A 361-nucleotide genomic window follows, 5' to 3' on the forward strand; every position below is an offset into this window, starting at 1 on the left:
TTCTCACAGTTAATATTTGATCTAGAATTTAAAGCAAGCTTAGCTGATCGTGACTTCATCTTTTTCTACTTCTTGGTAATAAATAGAGATGTTCTATTTTAAAAGGAAAACAGAGGTTAGTTGAATACATAAAGTTATGTTTAAGATTTCTGGCTAGGCGCAGTGGCTCACACCCGTGTTCCCAGCACTTTGGGAGGCCAAGGTGGGTGGATTGCTTTAGTCCAGGAGTTGGAGACCAGCTGGGCACCATGATGAGACTCTGTCTCTATAGAAAGACAAAAATTAGCTGGTTGTGGTGGAATGTGCCTGTAGTCTCAGTTGCTAGGGAGGCTGAAGTGGGAGAATTGCTTGAGCCTGGGAG

Source organism: Mandrillus leucophaeus, unplaced genomic scaffold (assembly GCF_000951045.1).
Source record: "Mandrillus leucophaeus isolate KB7577 unplaced genomic scaffold, Mleu.le_1.0 Scaffold2737, whole genome shotgun sequence".
Classification (NCBI taxonomy): Eukaryota; Metazoa; Chordata; class Mammalia; order Primates; family Cercopithecidae; genus Mandrillus; species Mandrillus leucophaeus.